Source organism: Hibiscus syriacus, unplaced genomic scaffold (genome assembly GCF_006381635.1).
Source record: "Hibiscus syriacus cultivar Baekdansim isolate YM2019G1 unplaced genomic scaffold, ASM638163v2 tig00110548_pilon, whole genome shotgun sequence".
NCBI lineage: Eukaryota > Viridiplantae > Streptophyta > Magnoliopsida > Malvales > Malvaceae > Hibiscus > Hibiscus syriacus.
The window spans coordinates 3,631,587-3,645,156 of record NW_024062775.1 but is presented as its reverse complement, the minus strand read 5'-3'; the positions used below and the strand labels follow the sequence as shown (position 1 = coordinate 3,645,156).

At 29.9% G+C, this 13,570-nt stretch overlaps 2 long non-coding RNA genes across 2 annotated transcripts; one reads left to right on the top strand and one right to left on the bottom strand.

Moving 5' to 3' along the window:
- The first annotated feature begins 4,061 nt into the window (after positions 1-4,061).
- Positions 4,062-4,570, top strand: LOC120130897. The gene is made up of 3 exons (XR_005516875.1): positions 4,062-4,141; positions 4,255-4,438; positions 4,517-4,570. It is a non-coding gene; the product is annotated as an uncharacterized LOC120130897 (long non-coding RNA).
- A 1,960-nt stretch (positions 4,571-6,530) lies between these two features.
- On the bottom strand, positions 6,531-11,024 carry LOC120130513. The gene is made up of 6 exons (XR_005516844.1): positions 10,951-11,024; positions 10,730-10,784; positions 10,547-10,631; positions 10,366-10,453; positions 10,175-10,276; positions 6,531-6,541 (listed from the first exon to the last, which is right to left on the bottom strand). It is a non-coding gene; the product is annotated as an uncharacterized LOC120130513 (long non-coding RNA).
- Between the last annotated feature and the right edge of the window lie 2,546 nt (positions 11,025-13,570).

Genomic DNA, 13,570 nt, shown 5'->3' with positions numbered 1-13,570 from the left:
CATATATATAATTATTATATATTATTAAATGATTAAATTTGGCCTCTTCAAGAATATGTATAATGAACAATTAAATTTCGTTGTAAAAAATAATTAAATTTGTTATTCAAAAAATTGTATAAATTAATTTAGAATTTGAAAATTAATTAAATATAATTTATGAAAAAGAGTCAATATCTATTTTTCTTATTTTTATGTTTAAATGAATAAAAATCTTTTTATTTGTTATTTTTATTTTAAAGATACAAAGAATTTCTGTTTTTTTGTATGTTTGATTGTTCATCTTCTTTGGTACGGTCATATTCTTTAAATTGATGACTTCAATCAAATTATCAAGCATTTTATTTGAGTTAAAGTAATTTTTAAAAAATATTTTCCAATTTAATTTATATTTATGATTTTATTACAAATATTTATGTTTAATATGTGAATACATGAATTTTTATCTTTGAAAATAAAAAATTAGATATATATATATATATGAAAGTGCCTCAAAATATCTTATTATATAAATATAAATATAGATTTTAAAAGTTATTAATTAAATTTATATATATGTGAATTTATTATTAAATCAATAGATTTTATAGTTAAATGTTACATGTTTGATATTATGGACAAACAAAAAAAATATTAGATGAATTTCATTTTTTTTATTTTTTGTGAGAACAAATGAATTTTAAGGATTTATAAAGTTTTCTTTTATTAATATAATATTTTGATATATAATTTACATTCATAAAAGTTTAAAAAAATATTTTAGTTAACATATAAAAAAATTAAATGCCCCTAACAGTATTGTTGAGTTTCGCCACTAAATACATTATACATTATAACTTTATAAAAGATTTATTAAAAATTATCAAATCTCCATCAATAAAGATTTTCTGAAGATTCTATCATATGAGCAAAGCATGGGCAGAGCTAGAAGATTTGTTTTGAGGTGTCAAATTTATAAATTATAAGGAAAAAAATTTGAGTGAGAAATTGAGTAAAATTTTAGGCTTGTAAACGAACCAAAAGAATACGAGGTAGTTCTTGTTCGTTCATTTAACTTTAATCAAACAAATGAATGAATACGAACAACTAAACGAATGAATTTTTTTGTTAATTTATTAAGAAATGTAGTTTGTTTCTGTTCATTCGTTAAAATGAAAAACGAACGAAACGAGCGTAAACAAACACAAAGAAACGTAAATGAACAAAATTATTGAATTTATATTTGAGAAGAATTTTTTCTTATTAAATAATTTTAGGATTCATATTTTCTTTAATGATTTGAGTACTTTCTATTTGAGTTTATAATTAATTGGATTTTAAAAATATTGATGGGTTTAAGGTTAAAATTTATTAAGTATTAATATTTTAAACATGTCTAGAGAGTAGATTGAATATAAACAAAAGAACATAAATGAACAGATTGTTGAACGTTCACAAAAATAAATGAATGAACAAATTCTATTCGTGTTCGTTCATTTAATTAAACGAACATAAAATCTTGTTCATGTTAGTTCATTTAATAAATAAACGAATATAAATAAACTTCCCATCAAATAATTCACGAATAGTTCACTGAACGTTCAATTGTTTACATACTGTGAAATTTTTATTGTTAAATATATTTTGAAATGTAGGATCAAATTTTTTTAATGGGTGTCAATTTTTTTAAAAGTGATGTCATATCTTTAATTTTATTATATATAATATATAGGAGAAAAGTCTTAGGGGTCAGAAACACCACACAATTTTACAAATCATCGATATTATTTTTTGGAGTACATATACTTTATAGATTTACTAATATATAATTATCCTATGTATGACACCATCACTTATATTTTTATTATCTTATCATTCACAACGTTTTCAATAATGGACGAAATTATAATATTTCTATCAATACACCTATTAATATATATTTCATATTTTCTATTTCTTACGATATATATATATATATATATAGATTTTTCTTAATATTTTATTATAGAAAACTTAGAAATATATCATACAAATTCTTGAAATATGAGAATTAAAATACTTATAATTTTTCAAAATAAAAAATCATATCGTACTAATCAAACTATATCAGTAGTTAAAATAATGATGGTTATTTCTAGAGATTTTAAATTCAAATACCATAAATTATAAAATATTAAATATTCATCATTAAATAATTCAAAATCTTTAAAACAAATACTATCACATAAAAACAAATTAAATTAACACAAAAAAGAAATCTTACATCAAAACCATAGCACCCGTTTAGCTTTTAAGAGACACAAGACAACAAGGTATGTGAATATTTCCAATAAATAAAGTTTTTTTTTAAATATCAACAAAGAATTATTAATTAATAAAAATGAATTATATTTTTAAAATTTTCATATTCAAAAAGTAAGTCGTTGATGAATGAAGTTGAGTTCCAATAATATTACTATTTGAATAAAATAATAATAAGTTTATTTTATTGTCTGCTTAGTTGAATTTTGAGGAAATGTGGAAAAATTATGAGAAAGGGGACACTTGATGTGGGGTCCAATATGGTCCGTACAGAAGATGGAAGGGATGGTTTGGACTTTATCTGTTCAGTGTTTTATATTGTATCCAAACTTCAAGAATTGATGATATGGTTTGGTAAAATACATATACTATATAACTATATATATATATATATATTAAAAATAACCTATTAAAGAGTTATTTCCTCCACCGGTATATTATTTTTATCATTGCAAATTGAAGGAGGGATGGTGATAGAAGACCACAATCCACAATGTCGTAACCGTTTTTTCGGTTCAAACGATCGTTTAATTATTTTTAAAAATAGTATTTAAATTTTGAAAAATAGGTAATTTTGGATTAATTTGAAATAATTTGGATAGAGTCACCATTAACCTTTGGACTAGGTAGGTTGAATACCTAAAAATGTCTTTTAAAAACAATTTTATGAAAAAGCATTTTTTAAGGCAAAAATTGGTCTGCATTTTTCAAAGATTCGATTAAAACGGGTTCATGAGTCGGTTACGTGTGGGGAAGGATTAGCACCCCCACAGCGCCCAAAATTGGTACTGTGTGGCTTACACGTTGACGTAATGGTGAAAATCATGAATCAAATATCAAGTTAAAATATGATTTGTTTATTGAAATTTAATTAATTTACTTCATATTAATAACTTAAAGAAAATAAATAAAATAAAATAAGTAGTTAAACTTATAAGAACCAAAATAATTAGAACAAAAACTTAAAGGGTTAATAAACCAAAAAGAAAAATTACAAACATTAAATAACACATGTACTAAAATGAAAATAATCCAAAAATGAAATTTAGAACTAAAGTGCAACAAATCAAAAACTTGAAGGCTAAATCACAATTAAACCAAATTAAAACAAGGACTAAAATGATATATTTACAAACATCATAGCCAAATTCGAATAATATCAAAAATACACAAATACATTAAATCAATGACTAATATGTAATATTTATAAATATTATGTACAAAATCAAATATTAGTATAACATATAATAATGTCGAGTTATGCACATGAAGATAACATACAATATTAATTAAAAGATGCCTTGTACCTAATTTATAAATCAAAATGAATAAAACTATATATGTAATTTATAAACAATAAAAAACTAATAATAACAAAATATCATACAAAAGAAATAAACATTAAATATATACATGCGTAAATAAAATAAAATATATACATATGATTTAATTTAAACATATTATTATTATTATATCATTCAATAACACATAAATTTGACTAGGTTTAATGCAATATTTTATATTTTAAACGTGTACAAACAATAGTAATTAACTTTGGGCACTAACTAACAAAGATAAATGAATTTGGAGCCATACACGTGGTAAGCAAATAAATCTAAGGTTAAAACCATAAATTAAAAAAAAAACAAAAGTTATAAAACACTAAATAGAGTGGCCACCCACGTGGGTTTGATTAACCCCCAATTTTAGCCTTAGAATATTAAACAATTATTGTCATATTACTAACCCAATTTTAACCCATTTTATTTTTCTTACGCCTGGTTCCTTCTCTGTTGCTCTCAACCCCTTCCTTTTCCTTGGACTCTTTCTTTCTCCAAACCGATTACCATGCACTAGTAAGGTAAGCTAAACTAAACTTAATACTTAGTAAATCGTTCTCTTATTTTCTTTTCAAACTGGAAGCTCCAAGGTCCTTCACACCATGTACTTACCGACGTTATTCTCTCTTCACAGTCACCAAAACGACCGAGCAAGCCTAGACCTAACCAAGAGACCTCTTCTATTCTAATGGTCTTGATTCCAACGAGGACACCCATAACATAGTAACCCTGAAACCCTCTCAATCGACCTCTAAATGACCAAAACCAGTCCCTAAACCTCTCGAAGCCAAACCACAACTGCTCGTCTCACGATCAAGGTAAGTTCTCTCTATCTCGCTCTTTTCCGTTTCGAAAAAAAATTATTTACCAAGACTAACATCAATTCTTCTTCTTAGAACCTGAACAGTAATGGAGTCAATGAGACTTCACTGGAACTCGCACAATTCAGGTAAATTAACCCAAATCCCTCTTTTTTATTATTATCTTATATCGACCTACTTATTTTTCTTATGATCAAACATGCATTGATTCCTTTGGATTAATTACTTTAATAAATAACAGATTGTTCTACTGCTAATTTGGGTTTGAAAATAAAAAAACAAATAAAGCAACAAATTGAAAACAAAACTAGTAATACCTCAAAATGCTTTTATTGCTTTCGAATGGAGGGATGGAATATTTCCCCTGTTTACAATTGTTTTCTTTTCGAAGAAAAATAAACCCCCTATCTGTTACCAGTATTTTGAATATGATCAAGATTTTTCCTCCAATCTGAGCTTTTTTTTCCTCTGTTTGTATTTGTGATATTTTTTGGCCTCTCTTTCTCCTCTGATCTCCCCTTTTATTGCTTGTTGTTCTCTGTCCTTTTATGGTTGCAAGTCAATAATTTGGTGATGACTTTGATCGATGAAATCTGGTTGTAACAGGTTGAATACTGGATTATTCGGGATTTATTTTGTTTTTCTTAACGTTTTTTCAATGTAGTGGTTGGCTCATTATTAATGACATTTTGTCCCCTCCCCTTTGCTATTGTGACTTGTATGTTCTTGTCTTGAATATAGGAATCACTGTGCCCCACGAGCATGACTTTATCATGGTGAGTCATATAGTTGTTTGATATGGTGATTGTGGTGAACCCATGAATGGGATCAACCAGACCATCATTACATTTTGACACAGAGTTATGATCCACCCAAACATGGCTACCGCCAAATATGGATACATCATCGCCATCCGATATGGTTCACTAAGCATAATGCTTCGGGAAGTCCCTCACCATAGCATTTCCTCCTTGCTTGCAATCATGGATGTTTAGGCTCGGGTTATATTAGGCCTGCAACAAAAATGTAATAATAATATTAATGATATACTAATAATAATATATAATTAATATTTATAATATTTTTTTAATCTCGGTCAAAAACGGATGTCTACACACAATAATGTTCATGTTAACATGTAACACCCTAATTCGATTTGACTCAAAATTCAAAGAATTAAAATGTTATACTGAACCATTTATGTGGCTAATCATTTTTTTAAAAAATACTTAACCAAAATAACATATTATTGTAATAAAGAATATCAACATATATGACGGTTACAAAATATAAGTATTTAAACACGGGGAGTTCCCTTCAACAATCTTAAAAAATACATGAGTAAAAAAAATAGAGTTTACAACTCAAATAAATAAATAAATATCTAGGGTCTATGATACTATGTGTCCTCTACAATATTCGAGACGTACTCTGATAAAAGATCGAGTCTAAAAGATCCAAAATTCGATGATGAGCTCATCGATTGGCACATAAGAACCTGCAAACGAAAACACATTCTATACACTAAGTTCACAAGCTCAATGCGACACAAATAACCCTACTTTACTATATGCATCAAACATATAAGCATGTTACAAGTATGGTCATGAACATTTGTATACACTATAACAACAACAAAAGTAAGCATCATGGTGTAGCTTGGGGTCACTTAGTATCATGAAACTCACACCCCTCTTGCTTATTAAAGAACCTTAGGCGAGACCTAGGTCACACAACATCATCTTCTCTCTATCCTTTAAGCTAGGTCTGGGTCACATAGCATTAGAACTTCGACCGACTAGTCTACTCCTCTAGAGTACTTGGGATATGATTGGGCCACTCAGCATTGACACGACATCCAACTAGCATTTAAAGTGCCCAAGCACTGATTTGGATATATCCGGATAATCCCTTACTCAACTATACAAACGTAGTATTCAAGTAACTCAAGTGTCCTCTATGTTTTCCCAAGCAACAAATAAAGGCATAAATCTTATGGAATCTTACCTCGTAAAGATTTTATGTTATCACACAATTCATTAAGGTTTCCACTTGTAAGCTTATTAGAAGGTTTCCCTCACCAAACCCCTTGATTTCGTCCTTCTAATCCAAGCCTAGCTTATAGCCTAACATTTTCACGATAGTACCGATACTCCTCAGTGGGTATCAGTACTCCCCTCCTATGGTATCGATACTTCCTCCAGTATCGGTACCAAAATTGCATTTGATATTTTGTAAATTACCTGGTATTGATATCCCTATTGGGAGTATCGATACTCTACCATCGGTATCGATACTTTCATGAGTATCGATATCAAAATAGATTACTAGAATCTGATCAAGTCCCCGAGTATCGATACTAGGTCCCGAGTATCGATACCAAAATAGCTTACTAGAATCTGATCAAGTCCCCGAGTATCGATACTAGGTCCCGAGTATCGATACTCATTGATGTGGTATCAATACTCTCTTCACACACTATTTGAATTTTGTCCATTTCACGATAGACATTATCGATATTATTCTTACAGTTTCGATACCCTCTACCTAAAAACTCTATTTCTCCTATAAAAAAACTTCCCAAATCACTTCTAAAGTGTCCCCAAGGCCCCAAATGGTATTTAAGCTTATTTAATGATTAAAGAACATTAAATTCATTACTTTATGCATGAACCACAACAAATTCTTGTTTTATACTTTTAACCCCCAAATACTTCATAAGCTTATACAAGCACCAAAACTTACACCTAGGAGTTGTAGGAACAATCTCAAGTTCACCCAACATCTCTTTATCTTTGTCATTCTTCCTAGAGCTCTCACCCACTTCTCTTACTAGAACAATCAAATGTTTTGAGTTATTAGATCATCCAAAAGGCTCAGGAGAGTCAGAAACACAACTCTAAACATCAAAACGAACTAGAATCCTCATAGGGTTCCCAAAATCATAAACCCCCACTAAACCCTTCCCATAGCCAAAACTCTAAAAGAGGATCTTGATTAGAAGCTTGAGAGACGATGATTCTATTTCTTACCTTAGATTTTCGGAATGGAAAGGAAGGGTTCACGAAGCTATCACATTTGCTCAACAACGAGAAAAAATGAAGAATGACGGTGAATAAGGAGACAAAGGTGGAATGAAAATGAGGCTCACTTTTCCTTGTTTCTTCCCTGGTGACATTACAAAATCGAATGGGATTTCAGCTTTTGAAACATTTAAGGGGGTAATTGCTCTCCTAGTCCTCCTCCTTTCATGCACAAATCAAAAAGACCCTTTTTAAGCTTTGATGGGCTCAAGCCCAAACTATAATAAAACAAGTTTCAACCCAACACTTTTAAATGGCCCCTCTGTAAAATCCACTCGAATTTATTCGAACTACTATTCTGAAAATCGGAGCGGTACACAACTTATTTTATTTTCCTAACATTAAAACTTAAAAAGGAAACATGAAAACAGGTCACATGCGAAACGGCAAAGCGGAGTGAAGTATGCAGGAAAATAGGTCTATTTAATCGCCGAACATTACTATTTCATGGAAATAATAAATATATCTGGAAAAAATACATTTATAATTACCAAAAATGAAAAAAAGAAGCAAACAATGCCATAAGTGATAAATATTATCCCAAGTCAGTGTACTGGAAACATAACACACCATCTAATGCTCCAACGGTTACTGCTACCGCCCCTAACCACCACCTGAACCGACCGTTAGTACGGCCACATGCTATGACCACCACCGACATTCACCGCTATAAGCCTTTCACGTGCTGGATTCTTTATTTTTGCCCCATGGGAACCACAACATGTGGACAGTGCAAGCATATGCTTGATCTGATAATATTATATGAAAATGCAAAAAGAAGGCAATTTTCCAGAACTGGGACACGTTTCAATGAGAAATGGGCTCTCTAGCCCTTCGTCTTCATCTGTTGAAGTTCAATAATCTTGTATTTTTGTGTAATATTTTCTTAAAATATAATATTCAATGTCAATGTCCAAATCATCAAGACTTCATTAAACTTACGAACTAAATTATACTGGCCGGTATTGTATTTCTTTCGTGAATTTTAATGCCCACAGATCAGTAGATAGATGGATTTGAAGATAATGTTGCATGGAAATTGATGGTAATAACTGGACAAGTTACATCTTTTCAGTGTTCACTGAGTTTGTAGTAAAATTGGGAACAATGTCAGTGATTCATTTCCCGAGTTTTTCCTCGACGTTCCATGTATTTTGGTCGTGTCTAAAATCTATCATTAAATATTGGGTAAACTACTCAATTGACCACTTAACTATATGACCTTTTTATTTTTTTACCGATCTTTCAATTTTGTCAATCACACAACTTAACTATTTAATTTGTTCAGTCAAACCACTAGCCGTTAATATTTGATGAAAATACTGACGTGGTAGTTAAAAGAATTGGTATGTTTCTACATTTAGTCCTTAATATTATATATTCTCTCAATTGGATCATAATTTAAATTTAATTTAATAAATTAACCATTCAATTAGGATCTGACACGTGTCAGCACAAGAACATAACACATGTCGTTAGTGAAACATGTCAATACATGATTAGAGTGGTTATTTTATTAATTTAAATTTATTTGATTAAATAATTTTTTTATTCAAACAGAATGTGACACGTGTCACCATTCGATGGGTAGAAAATAAAGGTATGATTTTTTCTTTTAGGTAAAATCAAACCTGGGACCAAAGGTTGGTTAAACAACCCCAACCAGTGCACCAAACATCCCCAATAGTTTGTTTCTTAAAAAAAAATTTATTTATCATTTTAAAGCTTAATAATGGTAAAAGAAAATAGAAATGAAAATAAATTATAATTAATTTTTTTAATATTTGATTCAAGTTAATCTATTAATAAATTAAATACTACCGATTATAAAAATATTTTTTTAAATATTTTACATCAAAATTATTAAAAAATAAAAAAGTATTTAAAAATATTTTTAACAATTTTGATGTAAAATATTAGAAATATTTTTTAAATCAGCAATACTTAATTTATTAATAGATTAACTTGAATCAAATATTAAAAAAATAATTCTAATTTAGTTTTACTTCTATTTTCTTTTACCATTATCAAGATTTAAAAACATAAATACAATTTGTTGTAAGAAATAAACCATTGTGGATGTTTGGTGCAGTGGCTGTAGGGTTGTTTATCCTACATTTAGTCCTAGGTTTGATTTCACCCAAGAGCAAAATCATCCTCTTTATTTTCTACCCAATCGGGTGGTGACACGTGTCACCTCCTGATTGGATAAAAAATTATTTAATTAAATAAATTTAAATTAATAAAAAAACTCCTCTAATCATGTATTGACACATGTCATGTTATTGTGTTGACACATGTTAGATCCTGATTGAATGGTTAATTTATTAAATTAAATTTAAATTATGATCAAATTGAGAGAATATATAAATATTAAGGACTAAATGTAGAAATATACCAATTTTTTTTAACTGCCACATCAGTATTTCCTTAAATATTAACGGCTACTGGTCTGATTGAACATATTAAATAGTTAAATGGTGTGATTGACAAAATTGAAAGATTGGTGGCAAAAGTAAAAGGGCTGCATAGTTGTGGTTAACTGAGTAGTTTACCCTTAAATATTCACATATAACTTTCTAAAATATGTAGTTGATTTCAATCACTCCATCACTGTAAATAAATGATGTACAATGTTATGATGTCATACAAATGACGGGCTTAGGAATTTTCAGACTGCCTGAAGAATTTCACCAGGTTCCTTCTCAGCCAACTTTGGATGTGATCTCGTCACCTTTACCCGGAGCGCTGCCTGAACGTTGCTCGGAATGTAAGACTAGGTTCATGTCGGAGAAAACATGCGGTACGATGTAAGATTCATAGTTAGGTGTTATTTAGTACCTTCTTATCGGAACCAAACTCAATGACATCGGAAGGACAAAGACGAGTGGAAACATTTGGGGGTACCCGAGATCTTCTTCCTCCATGGCTGCTTATACATAGTTTGTTTTAGACAAACTCTAGGAAAATTAACATGCATAAATAAATAGATAAATATTTTCCTTGCTGCTCATCAACTTACTCGATGAAGGTCCCACGCTCGCTCTGCAAATCAACTATGAAGAATGCACCATCTTTATAGATGATTTGAGCATGCATTTGGATACCTGAGATGTATATTTAGGAAAAAGAAAATCAGCATGAATTGTTTCACAAGGAAACTTTGTTAGCACTAGATCCAGGTTCTAAAAAAGTCGAAAATCACCTGCTTTGAAGGTATCACTATTGATGTTTCTGGAAATGTATTGCTCTTTTCATTCCTGTAATGACCATTATGCATCGACTGACATAAATTTCTATTAGAAAAGTCCCTTTCGATTAGCTTCTTACCCCGATTTCCGACACCCGTTTCGCAAAAGTGAACAAAAAGTCCGTTTTAGAGGAACAAAGTCATATACAACAAACATATTATGAGCAAATACATACCCAATCATGAAACTTTTGTTCTCATCCCTACTTAGAAAAGTAGGCTGTGAGGCAATTACTTCGTTTCCAACTGGAAACAAGAACCAGCTGCAAAACAGACGAGATAAGAAATATAAGAGCCTAGGGTCTCACCAAATTATTTCTTGAACTAGGGTGTTTTTTACAGTCTCAAGGGAAAGACGCATGGATTACAATCCGATTTCATTTTTTTCTTGAAATCCATGCGTCTTCAACTTTGTAGAGCAAAAAAAAAATGGTTGGTGGGGGTGAAGACGTGCAATAATCTTGGGATCTTCTCTAAGACACTGTTCCAAACATCTGAGAAATAATTGTTTGAGTGGATTATTTGGGGAATTCTTTTTTTCAAACACAATGTTACAACAATTTCTCCGGTTGAATTGATTATCAGTCTAATCAAATATATATATAATTATTGATATATTCTTGTAAAAATATGTCTTCTTGTTTGTTAATCTTATTATTTAGGGCCTAATTTCAATTTTCAATCATTCAATATTTTGAACTAAACCATCATTTATAGATTATAAATTGATAATTTAACACAAATACGATCATATAATGCGTGTTAGAGCATGTTATCAAAATTTTATATTCATCTTGTATGAAAAGTTTATCTAGTTGATAAATAAACATTTTTATTTAAAAATTTATTTCTAATTATAAATTTAATGTTTTTGTTATTAAACTTTAAAAAATAATACATAATTTTATTTGTTAAGTTTTAGTCATAACGTAAGTAAAATTTATATTATTATTTTTATTATAAATCTAATATTATTTCCTTTGCTTTAGTTTTTTTCTACTATTTTTATTATAAATCTAATATTTTTATTACAAGTAAAATAAGTAAACTTTATTTGTTATTGCTTTCAATCTTACAATAAGATTCTTATTTTTTATATTCCTCTTATGTAACATAAGTAAACTTTTCATTATTTTTATTATAAATCTAATATTTCTATTACAAGAGTCTTGCCCATCTAGCTCAGTTGTTAGAGCACAAGACTATTAACCTTGTGGTCGTAGGATCGAGTCTCACTGAGGGCAATTCATAACGGAGGTCTTCCACGGAAGTTGCTCTCAATGCGTTGGGGGCAGCCTACTATCCTACCTCCCCCTTACCCCATTACATATGAAAATAGGGTCAGCTAATTTTTTTTCCTATTACAAGTAAGATAAGTAAACTTTATTTGTTACTATTTTCAATCTTACAATAAGATTTTTACTTTCGATTCGGGTTAATTTCCGTTCGGATTGCTTTTTAGGTCCGATTAAATTCACTTCGGCTTACTTTCGGATCTAATTAAAATTCGGTTCAGATTTCTTTCGATCTGGGTTAAATTCGGTTCGGGTTGCTTTCGGTTCATGTTACTTTCAGTTCGGGTTAATTTCGGTTCATGTTGCTTTCGGTTTCGCTAAATTTTGGATCGGGTATGGTTCGGATCGGGTGTGGGTCAGGTATCAGATCAAATTTGATTATCATATTCGGGTTAAATCGAATATTGGTTAAATAAATTGGTTCGGATAATCGGATTCTTGTCAAGTTTACCAGGTTTATATATACCTTTAACACTTTGCGCGCAACCAACAACGCGTACATACCTTTATTATTAGCATCACTTAATACATTTTATGAGAAAAAAAATTTGAAGGCAATACTACATACGAACTCTGAGTACTTAGGGACGTAATTGTTTTGCCAACTCTATTAAAGCCAGTAAAAAACGAAAACTTCAATTTATGTTTGAATTTTATATATATATAAGTTCGGATATACTTGGGGACGAAGAGGGACCAGACATTGGATCCGCCCTTGTTTTGGATATGATTACAAGGTTTTGTTTTTAATTAAGAAATGTAAATCCTGTATTATAAAACTACTTCAATTATTATTAGTTTTTAATGAAAAGAGTTCGATTATTATTATTTTGGCAATTACATTGTTCAATTATTGGTCATTGAAGGCAACGATCCACAAAGAGTCAATCCCATAAACATAAATTTCTGTAAATACAAGCAACTAATATTATGAAAATGAGCAAGATAAACAGATAATAAATGCAAAACATTTCAATTTCTCGTATTGTAAAAGGAACAAACATAAGAAAATGCCAAAGTACGAACAATGCGTTATATATAGTCTTAAAAATGTATATAAAGCCTCCTTGTTCTTATTGGTCATTGCTCAAGCATGTAGGATATATTCAGTAACACTCTTTTTTCTCTTCCGGGTGGCTTTTTGGTTGTCTTATTGGTGTGGTTTTATTTGAATATCTGGGATTTCATCGAGTAGTAGGAAAGAAGGAATACGTAGAAAACGATGAAATATCATTGTCTTTGATAGATACAGATTTTAAGCCAGTTAAAAACGTTTAATGCAAAGTTCGTCAACATTCTTAGCCTTTGCATGCAATGATTTGATGCAGTGTTTTGGCATTTTTCAATCTCAATGAACCAACACCGTTCATGAGGCTTGTCTTGGATGCAAACAAATCTTTGTACCCAAGAAAATGGGTAGCTTTCCCAGAAGGATAAATTAACCCCCCCCCCCCCCCCCGCGCCCAAAAAAAGAAAAAAACTGTATAATTTAGCTACAAAG